This window comes from Sphaerodactylus townsendi, linkage group LG01 (assembly GCF_021028975.2).
Source record: "Sphaerodactylus townsendi isolate TG3544 linkage group LG01, MPM_Stown_v2.3, whole genome shotgun sequence".
Lineage (NCBI taxonomy): Eukaryota > Metazoa > Chordata > Lepidosauria > Squamata > Sphaerodactylidae > Sphaerodactylus > Sphaerodactylus townsendi.
The window spans coordinates 143720042-143745132 of NC_059425.1; the positions used below are offsets into that span (position 1 = coordinate 143720042).

Below are 25091 nucleotides of genomic sequence, written 5' to 3' on the forward strand. Positions count from 1 at the left end.
TGATAATAACAAAACAACAACAACACAGAGCTAGTTGGTCTTTTGGATAAAATCTGACCTCGAATACAGACGTCAATAGCTTGTGGTTATGTCAGATTAATATTCTTGAAGCAAGTCACATAACATTATTGTTTCAAGTAGTTTCAAAATGGATGGCAAACTACAAAGCTTTTCTCAAGCCACAAGCACAAGTTGTCCTACTAAAAGAATATTCATCTGACATAACCACAGCCTTTGCTACTGAAAGCATGATGGTGCATATTGTTTGAATTTCATAACTACCGTGTTTCCCCGAAAATAAGAGCTACCCCGAAAATAAGCCCTAATGCATCTTTTGGTGCAAAAATTAATATAAGACCCATCTTATTTTTGGCGAAACATGGTGTGAAGAGTTCAGGAACATTCTGAAAGTGTCAGTTGGAGGATGTGGCTCAGAACACAGGAAGGGCAGTTAGTGAGTGAGGGTTTAACTGAAGCTGAAGCCCAGTTCGTTTTTTTCCTGAAGTTTTCTTTGGTTAATTCGTTAGAGCAACTTGTAAGCTTGCCTGTTATATGTAATAAACTACAAAAAAGAAGAAGTTTCTATGAGTGTATTGAATCAATAAGCAATTCAAGTAGAAGGGGACTGTGGAGTCTTCCTTGACATGGTGGCAAGCGGAGGGATTTTGAAATACACTCAGTGAGCATTTTGTTGGCAAGCAAAGAGTGTGAATTTGCTCTAGTACAAACCACAGATTTCAGTTGAATGTGCAGATGGACGAACCGGTAGTGAAACCTCGATCTAAAAAGGTGAATGAAGTGCAGGTCACACTGGAAGAGCCCAGCATATGCACACCATTTTTCTCAGCTGAGCCAGAGTCAAGCAGCAGAGTGGTAGCTCAAGAGTTGGGAGCCACGGGACAGCTGTTGAATGGCAAGGAGTTGAGAGACATGGATGAGAATGACCAAGAAAGGTCTGTAGTACACCCCAGAGGACTACCCAGAGTTAATGCAACCAGACGGGATAGTATAGATACAGACGATTCCTCAGTACCAACCAGCACTGAGGGATGGATGAGGATGCTGCGAACGTTTATGCACGCACAAGAAACCACCATGAACTTGCTGATGCAGGATAGACAGAGGGAGTCGACTGCAGCTTGGCAGAAGAGACAGTTCCCCAGGTATCAGCAGGGTGAGTCAGTGGAAAGTTTTTTAGCTTTGTTTGAAGCTGCCTTGAGAGAAAATGAAGTTCCCAGAAGAGAGCAAGTGAGGGCGTTATGGCCTTGCGTTGCTGGAGATTTAGCTCAGTTATTAGGTGAACTTACACTTGGGGAAGAAGCCACCTATGAGAATTTTAAAAGGCAGGCCTTAGCCAGATTTGGAAAATCCGAGATCCAGTTGAGAGAAGAACTGAGGGGAGCTTTCCCTAAGAGGAAGGAGAGCTATGTTGCTTTTATGGCTCGATTGAAACTTATAGTTCAGCAATGGTATAGAGCTGCAAAGGTTCAGTCCATAGAGACTTTTGCAACTTGATAGCAAGAGAGCAATTTTTTCACACACTCCCCGAAGAAATCTCAGCTCTTGTTCAAGCTAAAGAGAACTTAGATTTATCTGACTTGGCTGCTTTCGCAGACCAGATGGCCGCCATAAAAGCAAGGAAAGAAAACCAGCACGTTTTGTATCAGAGAAGAGAGAATTGTTTAAAACCAACCCGAGAAATATTGAGTTTACGGGTAAAGATGGAGAAAAAAGTTTGCTTCAGAGAAAGGACTTCTTTCCAAGGCCCAGTAAACCGGCTGAGATCTATACACCAAGGAATATAATCTGCTTTTTTGTGTGGAGAAAGGGGTCACTTCAAATCACAATGTGCAAGAAATAAGAGAGAAACAAGAGTGCAACATGTTGGAAATAATCGGGTTTTGGTGCAAAATGAAGATTGGGAGGAGATTAATGATTCACCAGGTAGTTCTGCTTGTTCCAGTGAAGGAGAAGAGCCGGTCACCGTGGTGATGAAGAACTCTGCTAAGTCCTGGAGAAAGTCTACGCTGACAACTAAGAGATATGCTGGTGATGAGGAACTTGTTAAATCCACTGAACAAGAACCAAGAGTGAGAATGGGAGAGTTACAGCTGGTTGATGTAAATAGTGTGATATCTGAGGAACAGAGACAGTGGGTTGGAGATCTCAGGGCTATGAAAGTGTTACTTGGGGGAAGTTGTGGGTGGAAGGTTCTGTTGACACAGGGGCAGATATAAGTTCTATCAACAGAAAGTTGTTAAAGCAAATAAGTCATCAGTTGGTGGGAAGGATGCAGGTTACCCCATATGAAGGACCCCCTATGTACTTAGATTTAGTACTGATTCATATCCAGACTCCCAGAATTGAAAAGGACATATATGCCATTGTACATGATGTTTCTGATATGCCTTTTATAATTGGAGCAGATGTGTTGTACCAATCTAGACAAATGAACGCAGTAGTTACTAGGTCAAAGGCTAAAACAAGCACTGAGAAAAGAGAGAAACAGAAGGCTCAAAGGGGGGAATTAGAAGATGTACATGAAAAGTTTCCAACTAGGATTCCTAAAGCTGGAAAAAAACTTAAGTCAAATATAGGTGAGCAAAAAAGAAAAAAGTGGGGTGGAAGTGGAGTTGACAGCAAAAGCTGAGTTAACTAAGTCACAATTGGAGGGAAAGAAAGATGAGTCATTAAGCACTCCTAGTCCAGCTATGGAAGTTGAAACTTTCCATTTTGAGGATAAAGAAAATGTATGTCATGAAAGGTCTGAGCAGTTTAAAACTGAACAAAGATCATGTACTACTTTAAAAGAGTTATGTGAAAAGGCAGAGGTTGCTTCTGGAGAAGTATCTAAAGAAAATCCTGAGAGATTTATATGGCAATCTGGCTTATTGTATCGCCAAAAAATGGAGGCAGGGCTTTTCTGAGAAGGGAAAAGTAACCTTACAGTTAGTAATTCCAAGAAAGTACAGGGAAGAAATTTTAGAACTGGCTCATAGTGTCCCATTGGCTGGACACCTAGGAATAAGAAGGACTATGGAAAGAACTCAAAGGCATTAGTTTTGGCCAGTGTTGACGAAAGCAGTTAAGTATTGTTGCAAGACATGTGATGTATTTCAACGTGTTGGTCACGCTACGGATAGAACTATGTGTGAGCTACTTAACCCTACCCAGTAATTGATGAACCCTTTGCAAGGGTCAGTTTGGACATTTTAGGTCCTTTACCTAAAAGTAGTTCGGGAAAACAGTATATTGTAGTTATAGTTGACCATGCAACCAGATTTCCTTGTGCCTTTTGTGTGAGAAACATTACATCTGTGTCAGTAGCTAAGGCCTTAATGGAATTTGTGTCCACATATGGTGTGATGAAAGTACTAATGACTGATCAAGCCCCTAATTTGATGTCACAGGTGATGAAAATTTTCTGTGAGTTGGCTGAGGTTCAGCATGCCCCTGTAGTGGCATATAATCCTCAGTCAAAGGTTTTAGTGTAGAGGGCCATTCAGAACTACGGACAATTGTTGAAGTCTTATGTACTAAAGAATTCACATTCAAGGGATCGAGCGGTAGCATATTTGACGGTTGCTCTCCGTGATTCAGTCCAAGAAAGCCTAGGATTTAGTCCAAATCAGTTATTGTTTGGTAGAGATATCAGAGGTCCTTTGGGCTTAGCTAGAGCAAATTGGGAAGGCTTTACTGACAACTCTTGTCCCAAGGATGTAAATGCATATTTCTGTGAGCTGCAAAGAACTCTGCAGGAAGTAAGGACAGCTGCAGCAGAGAATTTGAAGCAGGCTCAGCAAAAGCAAAAAGACCTACTTTGATGTTAAGGCTAGACCACGGCTTTGCAGTGGGTAATAAAGTTTTATTACTGTCAGTGGATAAGCCTGTTAAGTTGGATGTGGCTTGGAAGGGACCTTATGTGATAATACAGGTTTTACCCAATGACAATTATGTAATTCAAGAAGATGATGGGCAGAGAACTGTGCATGCGAATAGGTTAAAACCGTATTGTGAGAGATCTGTAATGACTTTTCCAGTACAAGCTGGACACTCACTCGCAGATGAGTTTGTGGAATGGGATTTTGAGGAGTGTTCTGATGTGAGTAAAGTTCGAATTTCAGATGGTTTATCAGAAGGGCAATGTAAGCAAGTTAGACATTTGTTAAAGGACTTTGAATTGTTGTTTACTGAACAGCCCGGTTTGACTCACCTGATTTCCCACCACATTGACACTGGAAGTGTCGCACCTATTAAAACCACACCATACCCTATTAACAATCGTATGAAAGAAGTTGTGGAGAAGGAGGTTAAACAAATGTTGAAGTGGGATATTATTGAGCCTAGTAACAGTGCATGGGGAGCACCCATAGTACTAGTGAAGAAAAAAGCAAGTGTCTGAGGGTGACCCTCCTGAATTCCAGACTGTGTGTAGACTTTAGAAAGGTTAATCTAATGACAACTCTTGATCCTTATCCCACACCCCGTTTGGAGGAATTGGTGGAAAGATTAGCTAGTGCCTAAGTTTATAAGCACCTTGGACTGTTCAAAGGGGTATTGGCAAATTCCCCTAACTAAAGAAGCCTCTGAGAAAACAGCCTTTGTATGCGGGCTTGGGCATTTTCAATTTAAGAGAATGCCTTTTGGGTTAAACGGAGCTTCCAAAACCTTCCAGAGGTTGATTGATAAGGTTCTTACTGGGTTAGATTATGCCTTTGGTTATCAGGATGATATAGCCATCATGTCTGATTCCTGGGAGACCCATTTGAAACATATACGAATGGTTTTGCAGAAGGTTCAGGAAGCTGGGTTAACTTTGAGACCTGATAAGTGTCAATTTGGATGGAAGGAGGTGATATACCTTGGTCACTGTAATAGCCGACAGCAGTCAAATTAAGCCTCTTGAAGCTAAGGTTGCCAGTATTAAGAATTGGCCTATTCCAACCACAAAAAAGGATATTCAGTCCTTTTTTAGGATTAGTTGGGTTTTATAGAAAGTTCATACCTCAACTAAGTGAACTAGCTACACCATTATCAGACTTATGTAAAAAAGCGAGCTCCATTTAAAGTTGTTTGGAGCGATAGATGTCAAACTGCTTTTTGGCCAGGGTAAAAAAAGGGCTGTTGTAAATGCTCCAGTATTAGTTGCTCCTGATTTTAACAAACCATTTGAAGTGTATACTGATGCTTGAACGAGGTTTAGGTGCTACATTAGTTCAGAAAGGCGAAGACCAATTGATGCATCCAATAGTTTTCCTTAGTAGAAAGCTGTTACCTAGAGAATGTGCATACTCAACGATCGAGAAGGAATGCCTCGCCATTTTGTGGGCAATCAAAAATTACATCCTTACCTAATAGGGTCTAAGTTTATTGTAAGATCTGACCATAATCCTTTGGCCTTTTTGAGCAAGATGAAAAACAGCAATGCTCGTATTTTGAGATGGTCCTTAGCCCTACAAGATTATGAATTTGAGATTCGACATGTAAAGGGTAAGGACAATATTATTGCTGATGCACTAAGTCGTCAGGGTAATGGTTAATTATATATAATTGCCTGTATGATATGATTGGATCTAACTGAAATTTTGAGACTTTTAGCCCCTAAATTTCAGCTGAAAAGGGGCATGTGAAGAGTTCAGGAACATTCTGAAAGTGTCAGTTGGAGGATGTGGCTCAGAACACAGGAAGGGCAGTTAGTGAGTGAGGGTTTAACTGAAGCTGAAGCCCAGTTCGTTTTTTTCCTGAAGTTTTCTTTGGTTAATTCGTTAGAGCAACTTGTAAGCTTGCCTGTTATATGTAATAAACTACAAAAAAGAAGAAGTTTCTATGAGTGTATTGAATCAATAAGCAATTCAAGTAGAAGGGGACTGTGGAGTCTTCCTTGACACATGGTATAAACATACAATCATAACACACTTTTCCTGGAGGTTGTGACTGATGTATTACAGGTAACCTTATATTTAGTGCAAATTCTTAATGTTGCTACTGGTGCACTAACCCCCAAATTCTCTTACCATGGTAGTTATGTTAAACCTGCTGCAGCCCAGATGCGAAACTGTCTTGTGGCACCTTAAAGATAAACATTCATGACAGGATATGTTTTTGTGAATCTATTTTGTCACATGAATGAAACTTCACATTCAGCTAGAAAAGCTAAATACATCAAAAGCTACAAAAAGCAGAATGGTGAGGAAGGGGAATTATTGCAAAGAGAAGCCAGAACACCCAGTTATAATATAACACACTTTGCCCTAGGAAAACCTAAATGATTCATTAAGAGTGGGTGTAGACCAGTCCTAATATTTGATGAATTAACAAAGAAGGATGAATTTGCACACTGCACATAAATGTGGATGAGGGAATAATTACTTCTGTAGTGAAAAAAACCCTAAATTTAAACTGAATCCAAGTTTGATGTATCAGGTCTGCATATAAACTTCAAATATGAAACTTCTCACTGGAGTTCCCCTTGGAAACTCTTCTGCTAAAGTGCTGCAAGAGACAAAATGCTTACTTACTAAACTCTGAGCTTTTCTCTTTTTAAAGTCTTTTTTTAACCCGTTTCACAGCAAAGAAGAGCTGCATGCAGGGATTGGGAGACCTGACACTTGCATGCAGCTCTACTGGCTGGCCCACTGCTCTGACACCCATTGGCTTCAGAGGAAGTGTGGAAGAGATAGCCAAAAGACAAAAAAGCAGAAATGTGTTTTGCCTTTTTAAACTCTGGCTATTTGGCTCTGCCCAGAAAACCATTTTTCCCCAGCTGGAGGAAAAAACCCCCCAGAAAAAGTCAAAATGGCTTTTTTGGGGGGTGGGGTTCAGCTCAGCTTTATCTGAATGCACAGCCCTACTCGCAACCATTGCATTAAAAACATTTTGGGTATTAATGCAACATTCTAAGATACTTCTCTTTTAGAATTGTGCATTTTTAATCTACACAATTACTCCATGGTTTCTACCATGTGCTAATGCTGATTTAGTGTGGGGAGCCCCAGGTTAAAATCTGCATTCATTCAATAAATTCATTTGGTGATAGGGTTGCCAGGCAACCTGCAGGAGACTGGTGGAATTGGCAAAACTGAAGAGTAAAATCACAGTTTCCTGTGACGGGATTGCCACGTAGCCTATGGGACACTGGGAGAAATGCGTAAAACCATACAGTAAAACAATAGAGTTTCCTGTGCTCCATACATTCCTAGAGATGGTGATATTTCATCCTTGGCCTGATGGCAATTTTTTCAAAAATTCTCCCACTGCTACTCTGAGTAGTGGGAAACGAGAGTGAGAGGCAGATAATCATCCCACCATGCGGCTGGCAACCAGAGTCTTGTGAAATTCCTGGAGATATGAGGGTGGAAGTTGTGGCCAGTGTGGTTTGGAGAGGAACCTCAGTAGGGTAGAATACCATAGAGTGGTTTTCTCCAGGAAAACCGATCTCTATTATCTGGATATCAGCTATAATTTCAAGAGATGTCCAGGTTCGACCTAGAGGTTGGCAACCGCACCAGCAACCCTGTTTAATTATATGGGCCAAATAATTCAAAACAGTCTTATTCATAGGATTGTTGTAAAGCTCAAATGGAATAACTCTATTAAGATAATCTTATTGCAGCAAACTGCAGTCTTCATTAGGAGAAGACTGAGATAAAGCATAATAAATAATTTGAAAATTAAGGTAAATCTATTCCTTGAACTTTTGCATTGCTGCACTACGTTTCCTGTATACAATTGTCCAAATATGTTATTACTAGTAGTTAGGGTTAGATAGATTTAGGGTTAATTAGATTTAGGGTTAGATAGATTTAGCAATATTGTTAGCAGTATGACTATATCCCCGTCAGAGATTTTTCAAATGATATTTTTAACTTGAGATTTATCTGCTTTAGTAAGACCTGACCAATGTTAAACATCTTTATGCCCTATTTACTTCAATCACAGTGTTAAACACTTGCTTAAATGCATAGTTTTAACTAGTTTGTGTACTTTCAAACTTCAGTCATCCCCCCTACTAATGGGGCTGTTTTGTATGTTTTTACACACATATGTCAATACAGATATAAAATCATAATCTCATTTATACAGATCTTTTCTAGATTCTTATATATTCTTCAAATAATTTATGACATATATAACCTTTTTTCCACCTCATTTATGTCTCCCTATAATTCCCATATTCAATCACTGCTATGCCTAGGCAAATAAGCTTTCATTTTAAGAGCAAGCAAACAGGTAGAAGAAGAAAAATTTGGATGTATGCCCCCCTTCTCTCCTATAAGGAGACTCAAAGGGGCTTACAAACTCCTTCCCTTCCTCTCGCCACAACAGACACCTTGGAAATAGGTGGGGCTGAGAGTTCTGAAGAACTGTGACTAGAACAAGGTCACCCAGAAGACTTCCTGTGCAAGAGTGGGGAAACAATTCACCAGATAAGAGTTTGCCACTCATATGGAGGATTCAGGAATCAGAGTCCACTGCTCCTAACTATTACACCATGCTGGCTCTCATATGTAATATGAAAGCAAATTCTATCTTCATTATTACATATGTTTATTTCCATCCATCCATTCCACTCCAAATTAGTTATGGCATGCGCAGAGCCACTGTCTACCTGAAGTGTCTTTATAAATACCCTGTTTCCCCGAATATAAGACATCCCCTGAAAATAAGACGTAGTAGAGGTTTTGCTGAAGTGCGAAATATAAGGCATCCCCCAAAAGTAAGACGTAGCAAAGTTTTTGTTTGGAAGCATGCCCAACGAACAGAACACAGAAAAATAAGACATCCCCTGAAAATAAGACATAGCGCATCTTTGTGAGCAAAAATTAATATAAGACACTGTCTTATTTTCGGGGAAACACGGTAATGGAACAAGAAACCATTGTTTTAAAGCAACTGTACTCCTGTGCACATCTGACAAGTTGACACATGAAATAGATATTAATGCATTATCTATTTAGTCATAGTCAATGAAGAAATAATTTTGCAAAGATGTGACAAAGGCCATTAACAGAATATAAAATATAGCACCTGTTTTGTCTTATTTAAAACTTTTCATATCACCTGAGTTATAAGATTAAGAAAACTTATTTTGGGGCCAAATTAAAGCAGCCTGGAGTAAAAGAGTGGTAAGAAAAATCTGTCAGCATAGAACCTATTCAGCCTATGTTATACCCATGCTGATTATTCTCTATTTGAACTTCTTAAATTGAAAAGTTAGATGTTAGGCATGTTATAGCCTTGATCCAAATCTGCCCCAATTGTTTTTTAAAGGTAGTAGATAAATTCACAGATGTCCAGCATTCCCCACATTGGTCCTTATTGACCTGATTTAGAAGATATCCTTTCCTCACTCATCCAGATTATGCTGCAGTCTTATGCACAGCAACACGAACTAAATCCAGTTTACTAGTGGCCCAGCTGTAGGCCTACTGGTCAGGACAATATCAGTCCAGCATCCTGAATAGCGTCTAAACATTGCTGATAGCAGTTTGGATCCCATGCAGGATTGCTGCAAATGGAAAGGCGATGATTCATGTCTATTCCTGCCTCCTGCTATAGAACTCCAACTAGGATTCCAGCAGGCCAAAAATTTGGATAGTGGGAAGCAACATATCATTATTTTATTTATTGCACTAGATTTTTATCCCACCCCTCCCCCGTAAGAGATCATGAGGCAGCTAACAAACTAACAGTATAGTGACAATAATATTGCCATAATCTTTTCACATATAGCAAACTAACATTTTTGGCACAAAAAAAATAAACAATGTTGGTGATACATTCTACTAAAATTACATTAGTGGAATGCCTGATGGGATAGCACCCTCTTACATGTAGAATAAATATAAGTCCCTCAGGGCACAAGTCTCTTCAGTCACCAGGTCAGGGTCACAGTAGAAAAGGTCCTTGGCTTTGTCAGACTCAAAGGGGCAAATTGAGGCCCAGACATCACCAAAAGCCCACATAGGTAAAACCAAGACATAATTGGATGGGTGGTTCTAGAGGTAAGATGGTCTTAGACCATTTAGAGATTTAAAGGTTAATACCAGAACCTTGGATTTGACCCAATAAAACAATTAGAAGCCATTGCGGTTGTCACAAAATGGGCTAGATGTGTGTGAGCAATGTGAATTCCATAACAGCCTGGCAGCTGAATTTTGAACATTTTTGGCCTTATAGACTGATGAATCCAGTAGGCAACATTTTGCTTGTATACAAGATGCACAATCTCCCAGAAACAGCTTAATTTAACTGCTTGGTGAATTTGTCTACCCAGTCGCGGAGCTACAAGGGGACAGGGGGTGTGATGTACACTGGGCGCACGCCCCCAGGCCTGTCCCCCTTCCCCCCGGCGCCCCCTTGCGGAACCCCCCCAACCCCCCCGGCGCCTCCCCACCCCCCTTCCCACACTTAGTTCCTTTCCTTTTTCAGAACTTTTTCAGGCTGCAAAATGCCTGTTCTCAGTAAAAACAGCCTGAGGAACTACAGTTCCCAGGTCTCCTGGGAAGTATAGTTCCTCAGGCAGTTTTTACTGAGAACAGGCCTTTTGCAGCCTGAAAAAGTTCTGAAAAAAGAAAGGAACTAAGGTAAGTGTGGGAAGGGGGCACCACAAGGGGGGCGGGGAGCCGCGGGGGGCACCAGTGGGGGCATGGGGGCGGAAAATGTAGAATGTGCACTGGGTGCAGTTTGGCCCAGCTACACCTCTGTGTCTACCACTCTACAGTTGTCAAGAAACAAGTCAGACCCACTTTCATTTACACCTATATTTCCTACAGTATATTTCTGAATAATTTTGAAAGCAATTCTAAAGCAAATTTACATTTATCACAAAAATCCCCAGAAGTTCCACAAATTAAGAAAAAAATAATTATTCTAGTAGTGCTATCCCAAGCAGAATTACCCCTTTCTTGGTTCACTGAAGTCAATGGACTTCGAAAGGTGTAATTCTGCTAAGGATGACATTCAAATATAGCCTAGTGCTGGTATCTTATGTTCCCAGAAGATGTTCTGAGATGCACATTTCTGGTGACTCAGATCCCATTAACATACCTTTCTACTTGAAAAATTAATTGCAAACTATATTACCCATTTTAGTGTTGGAATTTAACACACCATTCCTCTTAATGCTTCTTTTAAAATTAAAATTGTGGACACAGCATCATAAGATTTTAATCCTCCTTCAGACTTTCCATGTGCTTTACTTTTTTTGCTAAGTAATCTACTTTTGCCAATTGTTAGTTTACAATACATAGCTATTACAAATAGACCATATTTAAGCTTTAATATAAAACATATATGTTTATATACTTACACTCTGATCTATTCCAAAACTCAATCTTGGAGCCAAGTCTGCCTACACATAGAACTGTCACATAATTGACAACAGCATTAGTCAGATATTCAGGAGCAGGGTTTTTGATTTGGATCTCCAGCGCCACACAATAGCTTACTGGAATAATTGCTATTTATCTGACAAAGCTGCAAAAACACAGCTGGATCAGGAACACACCAGCAGTATACGAACACCACTAAAAGCTATGGAATTATATATTATTTGTAATTTTTATTAATGTTACAGAAATTCAATGCACAAATAAAGACCAAAATAATATGTCTTTCCTCAAACTGTCCTGCTCCATGAGTGCAGACTCCACAAAATTTTGGGCATGTATGTCTATAATAATTTTGTTCAGACAATATATTTGTACAGATTAATAAACCCATCACTCATTCATCCACATAACACAACAGTTCAGGTTAGCATTTATTAACATCTTCTGCAATTCTCTACGAAACTCCTACATTCAGTTATATATGTTCCACTGTATGACTAAGGTTGATTTCTGTGAAGCAACCTCACATGAAGCAGTGAACAAAATTAAGGAGCCCGCTTCAAGAAATTATAATAGCATTTTTGCTTCTTGTTTCCTAGAGGCAACGGATATTCCATTCAATCAGGGTGAGCAATCAGGGTGTAGTGTCAACACCTTAAAATGAGGCTTCTGCCACTTTTTCAAGTCTACTCTACTGTTGCTCTCCATAAATAAATTTTGCACAAGGAGGAGCTGCAGAGAGAAACTGGTTGAGAACTCCAACAATCAGAACTCTCAGAAAAAATAATAAAAGCTCAAGTTGTCCAAAAGAACTCTGAAAGGAGCCAATTGCTAGTTGCTGGAGAAAAGATCCCCCCCACCCCCTTAGCAATGTATTATTGGATTTAGTATCACAGAATTCAAAGGGAATAAAGCTCTTCAAATCAAGGCTGAGAATGTTAATGTTGGGAAAGATACTCAGTGCAAAGAAATTAGGCACCAAAGACCAACGCAAAGCTAGGCCAGAAGCAGATAGTAAGTATTGACATGGGGCCAAACATAAGACCAACATTTAGCAACTACAAATTCAGACAGTGTTTTAAATTTGATTTAAGCATGACACAGCAGCCAAATTTGGAGTTTATGAGATCCCAAACCATCTGGGTTTTACAGAATTTGAGAACGTAGAGGACAAACTTTTCTCTCATCTTTGCTACCACTGGATGGCACAGAGTCGGAGATCACTGCCCTTTCACGGAAAGTTCATTTAGGAGCCAGCATTACCAATTGCCATGAGTTTGGAAGTATTTCTCTAGATCAGTGGCGTAGCGCCAACAGGAAAGGGGGCATGATGCCCTGGGTGGCGATGCAACAGGGGTACAGGGCACGCGTGTGCCCCAGGCGCAGTTCCCCTCGCTCCGCTCCTGCTCTAGATGCAGCTGAGTCCCTTTCTCTGTGTTTTTGTAGATGAATGACTGTCCTCTTTTATCTACTCTTCCCCCTTACCTATGATGCTGTTTTACTACACTATTTTGAAGCACTATTGCAGCTCCCATCTGCAGCTTGCTGAGAATGAGTAGTTCCGGTTTATGAAATCCATTATGTGCCTCAGGTTAGTGATTAAAAATTAACTGCTCTATTTCTACTTCTGACTGATGCTTACAATGAAGTACCTTTTCCAGTTACCTTAAGGGCACCAAGTCCTCTGAAAAAGATTATCTATCCACTAATCTGGTGGAAGAAGGGGGAAAAGAATCCTTGTATATAACACTGAAGCCTGGTGAAATGGAATTCCATGATTTGCAATGTAAACATGCAAACATTTTTAAAGAGACTGGGAAAGGTATCTAAAGAATGTATAATACATAATCAAAAATGTGCTGCTTCTGTATATGGATCTATCAAAAATACACAAAAAAGTATAACATATGCATTCTCTGAAAATTAGTTGGTGGACCAGAACAATTCATAATTCAACTTTACTTCATAAACTCAGTTCAGTGGGTTTTTTTCCTCATTTACCCAGCAACTGTCATGGTTCCACGACACATTAGATTCCATCCCCATAGTGGCTGACCAAAAAAAGCACTGGATGACTTGAAGGAAGGTAGATGCCCATCCCAGCCATGGACTGACCAGTTCCCAGCTTCTGTTAGAGGACAGGGCCCATGGGGGAGCATGTGGCTTGTCAGGCTGCCTTTAAATGTAGCAAGGATGAAGCCAGCAAGGACAAATTTCCACTGGCTGTAATAGAGCAAGCCAGTTGGAGGAGAAGGATTAAGTACTACTGAATGGCCATCTCTCCAGATCTATGGTTGCTGGCACCACCAACCAAAAACAGTAGGATATAGGCAAACAAAGAGATGGCCCCCAACCCTCAACAATATTCACACTCATACTATTGGCCTATCTAGGAATATATTTTATATATTGATCCCACATTCCTTTGATATTGCTTAAGAGTGATATGACTCAAATATGCATTACTTTAGAATTTCTGTCAATCATATATGCAAGAAAAATTATTACAGAAGACATTATTTGCCAGTCTTTTTTCAAAAAGTGGCTCCTTGTTTCAAATAATATATTCTAAACTACTGAGCAGATATCAAGTTGTTGAAGTAACTTCCCATTTATTTTAATAAACATTTCAAACAGGTCTGCTAAAACACAGGAATGCCCGAACTTATTCATTTCCCTAGTCTGTTCTCTACTAACACTGAAGTTTTATTCTCAGGTTTCAGCAGTTCAAGCCATGTGCATCAGATAGGCAGAAGAAATATTAAAACTCCAAGTATATGTGATTTCATTTAGGATCTATAGACACAGATTATACTAGATGTGTAGAATTTCAACATAGATTATCTATTTACTTTCCTACTTTCACCTAACATCTATATGTCTAATTCCCACATGTGCCTTCTGACTGCAGACAGATAAATCTGCAGATGTGGGGGGCACACTTATTCCCAACAGACATTTCTTCAACCTTGGTGTACTTCCCAAGTTTGCAGAAAACAACAACCCTGAAATCTAAAAAAGGAAGGTTTACAGTTCCCTGAAATTTAAAATGAGTTATCTGTGCTTTTTTCAAACAACACTCTTCAGCCACCACCGTGTACCTGCAGAGGAGCACCAAGCTGACAGCTGAGAAGAGCTGGGATGAGAAGGAGGAATGCCAGGCGAGCTGGCAACAAAAGTGGGCTGGGGCAGAGAGGAGAAGGCCTTGTCACTCAGCAACTGAACAGGGCTGTGGAGGGGAAGAGGCCAAGACTCGCAATGGGGGAAAAGAGGAGATTCCCCCTCATGAATTTTGTGGGTCCTCACTTGTACAAAACTTAATATCGATGAGTTTTAATAGATATTATTTCCATAATACCTCAGGCATGATCTACACATGCAGCAGAATGGGGCAGGATAACTCCGTGCAAGTAGAGTGGGTTTTACACTTTCCGACTTCAGGTGGAGATCAACAAAATGTTAATGCTCTCCATATAAAGATGCTAAATAGGGAAAAAACACTTCAAAGCAAAAGGTGCTAGCCCAGACATTTGCATATTGTAATACTGCTCCACTTATATGGAATTACAAATGTAGAGGGACTTTAAACAATGTAATCTGTCACTGTGGTCTAAAGTAATATAGTCCATTTATCAACACATGCTGATAACACATGCTAAAGTAATATAGTCCATTTATCAACACATTTATCAACCCATGCATTCTTTCAATGGATGATGGCAGTGATTGACTTGCAGACTCTGTTCATCCAAAACATGTTCTTCATCACTTGGAGCTACCCAACCAACAGCAGAAGGTGCTAGATACCAGACTGGCTGGTATCTGACTGGCTGTGAAGGTTAAAATTAAGTTGTTTTAGTGGAAGCTGATATCACAATGTTGGTTTTCTTCTCTCACACACTCTTGTTTTCCAGCATATTCTAAATGTTATACTTTTTTCCCTCCGCATTTGAGCTATGGGTGTGTGTTTGTGTGTCTGTGCGTGACAACAGCCATTTTGTGTTTGGCTGCGCTGCCCATGGCAGCCATTTTGTAATTGTGCACATCACCCTGTCAAAATTCCAGAGATGCCCACAGGTTCAAAAAGGTTGAAGATCCCTGCTGTAGAATGTGTAATCCAAAGCAAAGTCCTGCTAATGTTTTCACAGTAGCATGAGAAAGAGAATTACCTAACCCAAATCTACTCAAAAATTCACATTGAGGATAGCATCAGGACATAATAACATTAAAAGAGCAAAATCAGAGCATTACAACTCACATTAGCTTTCATCTTTAAGATAACATCCAAAACAGAAGCAGAATTCTATTAGACTATTTCATGAAATAACATATACATTCAAAGTAGGAACATTCAAAACTATAGAACTTCCAATGGCATAATCTAGTAATGCCACAATTCTTAATGTTATTTGAAACCACCCTTCTTTGATTTTGCAAATTTTATTAACTGACTGAATTAAAAACAACTGTGGATCTTATTATTTCGGATAGGACTTAGAACTGATATGAGTGGCTTAAATAAGAAGGTTAATTCATCTAAATTTCCTTGTCACATACTTTTATTTACTGAGGAAAATGTGTCAATATCTTCTGTTTGCCATAAAGATTAACAATTTGAGGGAGTAGAAAGTGTATACCTACTATTGATTCACAGAGCCCTTGATTTCACGTGGATGCTTCATGGTTTTATGCCTAGTGAATGCTGATCAGCTTAGATTTATTGGTGCTGGTTTTTGTCAGCATTAATTTCTTACCAGGAGAGAGACCAGCAAATGATAGTGGTACCTACACAAAATGGAAAATAATCTATTTAAAGCTGTTTAAATTGTTACACTAAATAAAGAGACTGGTGAATGATAGTATATACCTCTTGTGGATTCCCTAGTTGGGAAAAACTAAAGGTTTGCACACAACATATTCAGATATAATAATATCAGTTCCACCACGGGATCAATTTCTGCAAACCAGGTAATGGTATTTTGACATCAGCTGCATATGGGATTACAAAGAGAAATCCACATATCCATGGATATTGTGCCATAGAAATAATTCACTTTCCAGACTATTCCCACCTACACAGGCAGGTGGTTCTAGTCTGATGTGTTCACCAGCTTCTGTGGAAGTATGACCACACACTTTTTTTCTAATGTGAACCAATTTGAACTACTACTTCATGCACTTTATCACTGTTTCCCATTCCCACACTTCTATGAAACAACTAATACAATAACTCTGAATCCAATTCTCAGGTAACAACATGTGGACCTCCCCTTTAGTCACCATCACAAAAAAGTTTGCATTCCAACTGCAACTAATTCTAGCTAGAAGTTCCATGCTGTGTCTCTCAGACTTATGGTAAATTTTAAAAAATGCTGCAGATGAAAATGTTTTAATTGTGACTACAGCAGCTGCACTTTCCAAAAATTGCAAGATGAGAAATAGTGCTGTTTCTTAACATCATTATGCTGCCAATATATACATAATCCAAAGACAACCCACACCAGAGAAACTGTGCCACTATTCCATAACAATTGGGCAAATCCAATAAACCGGTTCTTGCAACAACCTGAAGTATAATGCAGAATTAACAGGCTATTGCAGATTGTTACTGACATCTGGAACCCCTGCTGTAAGTGCATATATGATTGATGGCAACAAATGACTGCTGTGCAACCATCCTAAATCAATGGAGTGGTAAATTGAAGTGCTCCCTTTTTGCAGCATGCAAAGTTTCTTGTGGGGGTGTGACAAAAGCAAAGCCAAAAATACCGTTTATTTCCTAAATACTAGAAATTTTCAGTCTACTGAATAGAAAACTGCTGCTGGATTTGGTTATGTTGAGTAATGGGGTCACAGGCACAGCTCTTCCTTGGAAGAACAGTCTCTTTGCTGTTTATATTTAGCTGAGTTTCTAAAAATACTCAGAAAATGCAATAGTCTTACACAAGAAACATCCAAAGGAAGGCTGAAGGTTTGATGTTGGTATTTGTTAGACACTGCTATGATCACACTACTGGGATGCTTGCTGCCTACTTTCCCTGAGTTTTCTATTCATCTTTCTCAGGATTACAATCCCTTTCTGGTCACTTCTCTCATCGCCTGGGTGTCCATAGCCATTTTCTCTGAGCTGCTCTCTCACTAAAATATACTTCATGTGCTAAAGCTGTCATGTCCTAAATTCTTTGAAATATGGCCAAAAGAGAGGTGGTACTGACAGGTTAAAGGCCCTAGGCACTGAGGGCAACAAGTCTCTTTTCTACCCAAATGATACAAATCCAAGCCACAAATCTTACACGCCCACCTTTTTTTCCCCTGATACCTTCATCCTAAATTTTTGTACGGATGCAGTGGCATGCCATGCTGACACATTATTTCTTCCCTGCTGCTGTAATTAAGCTGTCTGATGACATAGCCTGTATCCCATGAAGGGTCATGCCACAATGAATCAGTCTCTAATGTGTCTAGTCTATGGCTCTTCTTCTAGAATCATGTCTAGTAGCTTGCTGCCAGTGTAGTAGTAAAAGTAAGCCTCATCTATAGCATTTGTTTCTGATACAGCAAGTATGAAGACTGCATCATAAGGCCTCTTGCAGAGTTCCTCTTTTGCTTTTTTGACATTATTGGTTCATGAAGAATTTGTTTACCAGGTATGGCAGCTGATAGTTTATTACTGTCACCTCAGATCTATCACTAATTTGACCAAGGTGGTAGCAGAGGAGAAGGGCAAGGAGGAGAAAGTAAGTTGCTCTTATTTTTGCTGGCCTGCACTTTCTCTCCAGAGGAAGAAGTCAGACCATAAAGAAGCTTAGTAGCAATTTTCCCTTTCAGCTTAGCTGAACAGGCAGCTGGAGGTCAATGAGAGCAGCTGGGTAGGGCAGAAACAAGAAGCACATGAGTCAAGGGCTGCTTTCCCATGCATGAAGAGGCAGCCTGATGTGAGAATGTGGGGCATAGGTGCAGGGGTTGGAGAGCAGGCAAGGAAGCCAGGGCAACATTGTATGCAGTTGGAGCCAGTACTATCCATGGTGCCATGGAGGGCCAGGGGCAAAAGGCTGGCATACGAGCAAGACACTACTGCCCACAAAATGGATGCCAGAAGGTTTTGGAATCTGTTTTCTGTGTTACACTGGGCAGTTGGTTGGCCACTGAACCTTTGCTCTGGCCCTAAGGTGTGCCTGGCTGGACAATGGGGCTAGCTAATCTCCACTGATTTAATCAGCACTCTGAGCAGACCATTACTTACCCTATCTGCACCCATCCAAACAACCAACCCATATTCAAGAGAATCGCCAAGCCATTCTCTTGGGTTCTGATGACTCATCAAGCAATCAATTCTTTGTTTTTGGCTATTCTTCCAACTTATTTCATATTGCCTCGGGACCCATTTTGGAATTGAAGTATTTGTCCTTTGGTCATTCATAGTGTGTTTTCTGGCTCTATAGCGCACCCCCACTTGTGTAGGGGTTCTTCTTTTTCTCCTAGAAATGCTGGTCAGAGCTGTTTTCCCAGGATGTTCCTTCAAGACTGGTAAGTATCACATATCCCTAAAATCCTATCCAGCTTCCTCCAGCTTCTTTTAGTCAGTTCATGTATACATATGTCCATTGCTGAAAATATATTTCTTGTTTTACTATTTTTATTATTTAATAATACCAATTTTAATTATATAGCCACTTGCTCATTTGAGATCGTTCACCCAGGACTGTGCTGGTATATATAAGGTACAGATCCCAATTACACCATCTCACTCTCTATCTCCAGCTAATTCCCAAAGTGAAGACAATTTATTTAGGGTAACGGGGGTGGGGGGAGCAGCCACCCAGGAGAAGACTGGCTACCAGGCTGTTGCCTCTCACACCATTGCACTTCAAGGAACTCTTAGAGTAGCCCCAAGGAGTGGTGTGTGTGTGGCCACAAGTGCATGTGGTACCACAGACAGGCAAGTGTTCCTCTAGGGACAGGCGGTCAAGGTAGAGGTGTGGTGGGGTCTATGGGGAGCCTCTTTGCTAGAAGTATGGATATAAGGAGAAGAGCATTCTGGCAGCGCTAGCCACATTACCTTCTTCAGGCTTTGGCCAGCCTCAGCAGCAGCCATAGTGCAAGCAAATGCTTTCAGTCTCTATGAGACTCTACCAGAGACCAGGATGAAAAAATCACAGAGCATTACCATCATTTTTCTCTCACTGACTGGTAAGCAGACCTGGTTTTCAGCTGCAGAATGCAAAGGGCAACGAGATGGATGGATGGACAGACAGAAAGACAGTCAGACAGACAGGCAGAAGCAGTGTGTGAATGAAACAGTGAGACTCCAACCCCAACAGCTTTGTACAGTGTCTGAGAGAGGAGTGATTATTAAAGGGGACTGGGCTACACTGTCTGGTGTTGTCATTGTGAGTGTAAGAGAGGAGCTAATGTGTTACATGGTCATGACTCCCGATACAACACAGGCAACACAGGTGGTGAATTGTGACTGTCTGACTTCATTGAACACCTACATTTGTGTGACAGAAAGTATGGAAGTTGGTGAGAACTCTGAGTGAGTGAGAAAGGTCATCACACCCAGTAATACTGAAATTATGTATAGAATTAAAAGACAATTACCCAGTGCAAAATTGGCCAGTGAAGCTGCTTCTTGTTCAGATGTTATGTAAACAAGGAAACAGCCACAAGTTTTTCTCATTTGCCTTCAAAAAGCCATAAAACATGATAGAGAGACAGAAGGACAGATAGATAGGCATCTGCTAGCACTAGAGATTTTAAGATCAATCAGTGGTTTCGTCATGTTCTCATCTTCAATCTAAAATGCTATCTTGAAGCATAATCTAGCAATGGATTCTTCAGAATAACAACAGCAAATGAAGTAACTACTGGTACATATACTAGGCCCTGTATTCATACAAACATAAAGGTATAGACAGCTGCTTGCACACAACCTGGAACCCTGTACTGGATTCCATGTTCTGCTACTACTGTACAGAGACTGAGGTCTTGATGGTTTCTAAGATGAGAGAAATTGTAGCAAACCCCAAACCCCATCTCACCATATACAAATAAGTGTAAAATGCCCCCCTTCACACTTATCTTCATTTTTTTCATAAAGCGTGAAAAAAAAGAAGAGCAGGGGAAAATTTTCTGATAGTATGTTAACATCTTCAGTAAGAAGTCACTGCATTATAGCAATGTTTAATAATGTTTAAAAGTGAGATACCGAAATAGTTGTGAGACTGCTAGATTTGTAAATAAAATATGCAGAATAAATACACCGACAAAACCAGCAAATTTTTATTTGACATGGAAAAAATACCTATACCTTTGTACTATATAATTGATCCAGAATAAAAGCTTGATCCAGAATAAAAAGTCTGCCTGGGCTACTACTTTTGCACAAGCAGAAATGCAAGAAAAAGTAAGTAGCAAGCTAAGTCAGAATCACTATGGTCCTTCTTGCGTTTTCATTTGTAACATCAACCTTGTCTTATTTTTTATCTACATGGCTAGGAGCCAGCAACATAGACATGGCACAGCAGAGGGACAGGCAACAGGAGGGTAATTGTGGGATTAAAACAAGGAAGGATGGGGTTAAAACAGGGAAGTATGAAGCTGGAGATACCATTCAATTGTGTCTTCTGTCAGGGCAGGGTATTGGCAGAATAGCTAAACGGAATCTCTAGAAGAAGTACGGTATGTCACTGGATGCCACTTACTGGGGATACGTAACAGTAGAAGGGAACAGGTGCTTTCTGTCCCGATGCTGGCATTACTGGAACAGTCTGGCTGGTCACTATCAGAAAAAGGTTGCAGTCCTAGATTAACCCTATATCCAATCCAGCAGGGTTCTTTTCATGATTTACACTGTTTCTGTCCTACATGAAATAGCTTGCCAAATAAAACAAAGGAATCATCTAAGTATAATGCAAACAAATGTATACATAAAAATTCCTCAGTGAAGAATCTCTAATGGTCTTAAGTTCACCTGCCACAAATAGAAACAAGTAACTTGTCATGTCCACAGAGACACCCTCACTATTTTCCTTATTTAAGCCTCAGTTGTACCCTTAGTCGGAATGGGTTTAGTTGCCTTTTGTACAGCATTCTGTGGGAGAGAAATTTAGTTAGACCCTGTCCCTTTAAGAAGCCCTCTAGAGCAGTGATGGCGAACCTATGGCACAGGTGCCACTCAGAGCCCTCTCTGTGGGCACACGCACACAGAGTTCGTTATGTGGGGGCAGAAAATCATCTCGCCCACATACACATATCTAGGCTGGCCTGGGGCACTGAGCACGACATGGACACACTGCAGTGAGCAGGGAGGACTTGGCTGGTGAGCCTGGTGCCTGTGCTCTGGGTGGTTGCTGCCTGAGGGGGGCAGGTGGTGCAGAGGAGGCAGAGATGCTTGAGAGGCATAGAGCGGTGCACGCGGGACTTGCTGGAGGCGAGAGCAGGCTGGCCCCTGCTCAAGCGGGTGGGGCGGAGGAAGAGGGAGCCAACCGGTTTTTTCTAAACTAAAACCTCAGCATTCAGATTAAATTGCCGGGTTGGCACATTGCGATAAATAAGTGGGGTTTGGGTTGCAATTTGGGCCCTCGGTCTCAAAAAGGTTCGCCATCACTGCTCTAGAGGCAAAACACTATAGCATTCTTATTGGTTCCTGTTCCTGTTTTACAGTTTTGTTTTAGTTCAGTTGGGAAAGGCTAGTGACAGCAATATCTCAGACATTTAAGGTATAAAAGACTGATGATATTTTAAGTAATCCAGTTTCAACAGAATTGCAAGGAAACCGAGTCCAAGTAGAGGACACCGAGAGATCTCAGAAGCAGTACAAGCAGTTCAGACTTCCTTAGAAGCACTTAAAGAAAGAGTTGATGTATGTTGATGGTTCTTCAAACCAACAAGAGTTGATGGTTCTTCAAACCATCTCCAGATGTTTCCAGCATTGCAAGTATTCTTTATTTACATAGACTTCGTGGGAGGAGTCACAGTCCTGAACTTTCAATATTATTAAATTGTTTTTTGAACTGTTACTTATTTGTCTGTGGGTCTTACACTCTGTTCTGGCCAAATGCAAGGCACCTGAATTTTAGTTTGCTTGGGGAATAGAACATAACTGAAAGCTAAAAAAGCAGACAGATAACCACCCATGCCACAAAGGCCAGTAATGTGTGATACAACATAATGAATAGGCTGCTGAGCTTAAGAAACAGCGATATCCCAGAAGAGGGTTAAAGTCACACTTTAGTCACCCCTTACATGAAGGAAATTTCAGGCTCCACTGGAGTTGCTGTTCAGCATCTATTGCTGGTTTACATCATTAATTGATAGGCTTGATCTCTGTTAGTGTTTATTAAACATGAAAATCATCAATGCTATTATCATTCTCCAGACGAATATAAAATGACTAATGTACAAATCACCATTAATATTCTGGGCTTCGTCTAGCTATAATTGTTTGTTAAGGGAGGCTGCAGTGAAATTATTTAGTCCTGGTTCTCAGCCTCTCAGCAGATTTTCTTACTTCTGTTTAGCTAGCCCAAATTTCATCCAAATAAATAATTCCACATTTCAGCATAATAATTAATGTACTGCTTTAAGTAAAGCATCAGCACTAGATGAAAGGTGGTTAACACAGCACTGTTTATTCATCGCTCTATGAAATCTCCAGTTACGAGTTTCTGATGAGAATCATGCTGGTCATTTATAAAACAAACAAGAAAAACCAGTCATGCAAAGATTTTAATTTTATATCTTGCATTCTAATTCTAGCTAGTAATTAAAAAAATAATAGTATGTTGGATAATAAACAACGAGCATTATGGATGTTGCTTCAATCTGCACAGAGGCTCCTCTGCATGACAAGTTCACTGGGGTCTAGTTATCCTCCAAGGATCTTTCCTTTAGCCTAAGGAGACTTCCTCTAATTTAAGTGGATATTCCTCCAAAGGAAGTTGGAAACAGGCTCCTTAGGCTAGAAGACAGCTTCTGACTTTGCTCAGTGTAGTGGTAGGTCAGGGGTAGGACTTGCCCCATAATATGAGGCAGCCTGATGAACAGGTCCACAGCTGCCTCATAGTTTTATGTCTATGCTACTAGTTCTCTACAGTTTACAGGGAAATCCTACATACAGTAACTCCTGTCTCAGCTCACTGATTTCATTATGGGGTGAGGAAAAATGTTGCCTTCCATTGTGAATCAACTAATCAGTAATGGATACTGATATATAACATGTTCAGGGCAGTCCTCAGCAGTTACACTTTGTGCAGTTAACAGAAAAACTCTGGCCGTTTCCGCACGGGCCAAAAACGGAGGCCTGCGGACGGTAAAAACACCGCCCCCAGGCCACCGTTCGCACAGGCGGCGCTGCTGAAACGCAGCAGCACCGACCTGGCTCCCCTTCCCCTCCCTCAGGGCGGCGTCAGGCCGTCCTCAAAAACACCCCTTTAAAGGGGTGTTTTTGAGAAAACAGTGTGTTCCCTGCGGCGTGGTGCGAACGGCACCGCCGGGAACACGCTGTTTCCCCCTTCCCTCGCTTACTTGCCTTGTCCCCGTCGTCGCCCTGCTGTCTTCCTAAGCCCCACCCACGCTGTCCTCCGACCCTGGAGGTCGGAGGGCAGCGTGGGCGGGGCTTAGGAAGACAGCAGGGCGACGACGGGGACAAGGCAAGTAAGCGAGGGACAGGGAAGAGCCGGCCTCTGCTGGGGCCGCTCGCACGCTTGCGTGCGAACGGCCTCCACCCCCACGCTGGCAGAATTCTTGCCGGCGTGAGGGCGCCCGGAGGCCTGTGCGGAAAGGGCCTCTGCTTAGGACTGCACTTTAGTAATTGTTCTTTCAAGGAAATAACGGATATGCAGTGATTTATCAAGCATTTAAATATGGTGGCTATTTCCATTGACTTTCCATTATTAAACTTTCCTCTGTCAATCAGCCAGTAGATTTATTCAGGACCTATTTTTCAGTCTAATCACAAACTTTTTTCTTCCCATCTCCTCCCACTGAGCTACTTTTTAATTTTTTTTATTTATATACTGTTTCACTCTCCAAACTATCATATTCGGAGATTTGATTTTCAGACCAGCCATTGTGTTTCTGCAGACTGGCAGACAGGCATGCCACTAGACAACCAACAGCTATAGGACAAACTGAACTCCATATAGCTAACAATTCCAGGAGACAAAAATGTTGAAAGCACTTATCTTTTCCATGCTACACAGATGGAGGGGGGAAATCACTTCAAATATTCAGTGTGTGTTTAATAGACATGAAACAGTTCTCAATTGACTACTGAAACGTTACCTTTTCCACACATTATGCTCAATAAGAGCGATACATAATTCCAGGGAGAAAAATCTACATACAAATTCATAACTGCACTTTCCAACCTACTGATTCAACTTCAGTTCCAATGGCCTTAAGGATAATACATAACTGGTTATAGATTGAAACCAGAGTCCATGTTCTGTAGTAACACGAAAGGAAGAAGAACTTCCATCCCCAATAGATTCAAGCAAGTAAGCAGCAATACTCACGTTCCTACATATCCATAGTAGAGTTGGGCGGCTTGTGGTATTGCACGATAATAATGATGATGATGATAAAAACTATTGAAATCCTTGAAGCCATGATGAAAGTGTAAATGTGTGGGCAAAATGTAGCAGTATATACTAAACCAGGGGTAGGGAACCTGCAGCTCTCCAGATGTTCAGGAACTACAATTCCCATCAGCCTCTGTCAGCATGGCCAATTGGCCATGCTGGTAGGGGCTGA

At 40.8% G+C, this 25091-nt stretch overlaps 1 protein-coding gene across 6 annotated transcripts in view; it reads right to left on the reverse strand.

The window, feature by feature from the left end:
* The window catches only part of ADGRB3 (adhesion G protein-coupled receptor B3), a 560145-nt gene that overhangs the window by 374881 nt on the left and 160173 nt on the right, over positions 1-25091 (reverse strand). The window contains exon 1 of one of the 6 annotated variants that reach the window (XM_048496392.1): positions 15975-15995. The exons of the other annotated variants lie outside the window; for them this stretch is intronic. The gene's annotated coding sequence lies outside the window, so the exon portion shown is untranslated. Of the gene's footprint in view, positions 1-15974; positions 15996-25091 lie in introns of those variants that run through there. 6 annotated transcript variants of the gene reach the window in all.